We start from the raw sequence: 2,774 nt of genomic DNA, 5'->3' as shown, positions 1-2,774 counted from the left end.
AAAGTAAATAATATTGCGTAAAATATGCAATGTTACAACAAAATAAAAAAATTTAAAAAAATTTAACCAGCCTACTTGTTTATACTGCTTAAAAATTTCAGGTTACGTTCGGTTCAGTCCTTATATAAATAGGCAAGCATTAAATAATTGGGAACAACTTTCTCCTATATGTCTTAACCGATTCGAACGATTGTTGCTTTGTTAGAAAGGTGTTTCGGAGGAGGAGAGCACAAACTTTTAACTTTTCCGATAGATGGCGCAGGGGTCGAGCTTTACTAAAAAATCGCATTTATAGTGCGATGTGCTTCAAACTAAGAATATACATTCGCTACATAAGGATAAATACACCTGCGGAAAATGAGCCCTATAGCTGGCTCCAAAGTCGAGTTATGTAAAATTCAGTTCCATGCAATATGTTCTTATATATCTTATATATTAATACGCAAACATGATTTTCGTGGTACACTTTTGAGGTACTTAATCCCCATTGATTTAAATGAAACCCATATCAAATGAAAGATGGGTTTGTGTAGATGTGCCCTATTCAGATTTTAACCCTCTAAGAGCCACTTGGACCGAAATATTAAAAAACACCTATTTACTGTCCCGATTTGTACATGTTCAACCCGAATATCAATTAGAGAAGCAACATTTAATTTTTTATATTAATTCGCAAACATGATATTTGTGGTACACTTTTGAGGTACTTAATCCCCATTGATTTAAATGAAACTCATATCAGATGAAAGATGAGTTGGTGGAGATGTGCCGAATTTAGTTTTTAACCCTCTAAGAGCCACTTTGAGCGAAGCGTTAAAAAAAAACGATTTAAAGTCCTGATTGGTACAAGGTCAGCCCGAATATCAGTTAGAGAATCAACATGTCATCTTATATATTACGAATTCGAATTAACACAAAAATCTAATTCTTCCTTCTGTGCCTATGAATTATAAGATTATTTAACCGAAGGTATATAATCCCACCTAACAATATTAGTGACATAGACGAAAAGAGCTTAAAATCGTAACAAGGAAAATAAAAAACCAAAAGTATAAAATAAGTAATGTGGTCGAATTGCGACCACTGGGGGATACTAGTCTATAATAATACAGAACAATTTGCCAATTTTTTACACTTCTGTAACTAATTTCGGTCACTATTACACAGTCATGCCTTGTGCCACTCTGCCATAGTACGGTTGTTGCTCCCTTTCATACCACAGTAACTTTGTATACATACAACTCTGAATCAGCGAAATTTATGCTCCTTCTCAGTATCAACTCTGATCAGAATATACTTTCCTACTACGCGGTACTTTTTAGTACAATTTTGTGATGAATACCATACATATATAGCTCTGAAAATTCACTGCCGGACATTTTTTTATTCTATTTTTGTCTTCGCCTTCTCGTTTTTGCGTTTGTAAATTTTGAAAAAAGGTTTTGGACGAACCATTATCATTATCAAGATAACCAACCATTCAGCTATGCAAAAACTAAAAATGCAATCGATAGTACTCTTTACGTTGATTTCAAATATATAAATATTATTTGGCGCAATTGAAAAGTAAAGAAGATATAAGAGGTCAAAAAATTCTGAAATTTTAAAATATTAATATTTGGTAAACTACGTAACCGATAGGTAAGGATGTTGAAATAAATACAATTAATTTATCTTCAAGTTGATATATAAAATGTGTATGCTTGTTTATATATTTAAGCCAAAAATATTAAAAAACAAAAAAATGTTATATTTTTTACATAAAAAAGCTTTTTTTTGAAAAAGTGCATAATCAATGCTAAGAAAATATGTATTATTTAGAAAGCATCAGTTCTTATCTTAAATTTGATATACATATTATATTATGATTTTCTTTTGAGTTTGAAGAGATTAGTGACAGTGAAAGAAGTTCTGCGCAAATATCAGCCCCCTTCTTCGGTAATACAGAAAGGAGAATTCTACTTAGTACGGGTATAATCTCTGCAAAAGGTGTTCAGCCCCCCTTCTTCGGCAACACAGAAAGGTGAACTCTACTTAGTGAGGGTTATAATCCCTAAGTGCGGACGAAGGTCTCTGCAAAAGGTGTTCAGCCCCACTTTTTTGGCAACGCAGAAAAGAGAATTCTACTTAGTGAGGGTTATAATCCCTAACTGCGGCCGAATGCCGCCTACGCAGGAAGGTGTTCTCTGCAAAAGGTGTCAGATTTTTTTGAACAAATCACTTTATTCGGTTTACAACCATACAAAAATAATAATTTGAACAATTTTGCAAAATTTTTACAAGAGTTATTGTTATTAACTTTTTTTTGATGAATCCAGTAATTATTTATTATCCATTGATTCATAGCATGTATCTTGCTGATTTTTCCACGATAATAGTTAATTAGGCACGCTTTAGCCTGATTGTTTAAATTTTTCAAGTAATCATTGTTTTGTATAAAATTTTTAATTGAAAAAAATAATTATAAACAAATGGAAATATTTAGTACTTCTCGATCAGATTTTTTAATCGTTTACATTGAATATCAATATTTATTCTATAATACATTATTTAAAAGAAAAAGAGCACGGAAACTTGCACGGAGGTGCTAGTTATTAATATTTTTCGGTCCTGCCACGGGTGCTTTTGCCTTCATGCAACGTGCCGCGCGGACTCGCAGCGAGCGTGGTGCAACCAGAGAACGCAAAAAAAAATAAATTTTTTTTATAAACATAAGCATAGATTATTTAGTACAAAATTTTTTAAAATTGTATACATAAATATGTCCATACATA

Source organism: Rhagoletis pomonella, unplaced genomic scaffold (genome assembly GCF_013731165.1).
Source record: "Rhagoletis pomonella isolate Grant_MI unplaced genomic scaffold, Rhpom_1.0 Rhpom_scaffold_00005, whole genome shotgun sequence".
NCBI lineage: Eukaryota > Metazoa > Arthropoda > Insecta > Diptera > Tephritidae > Rhagoletis > Rhagoletis pomonella.
Note: the sequence above shows the minus strand (reverse complement) of the source record.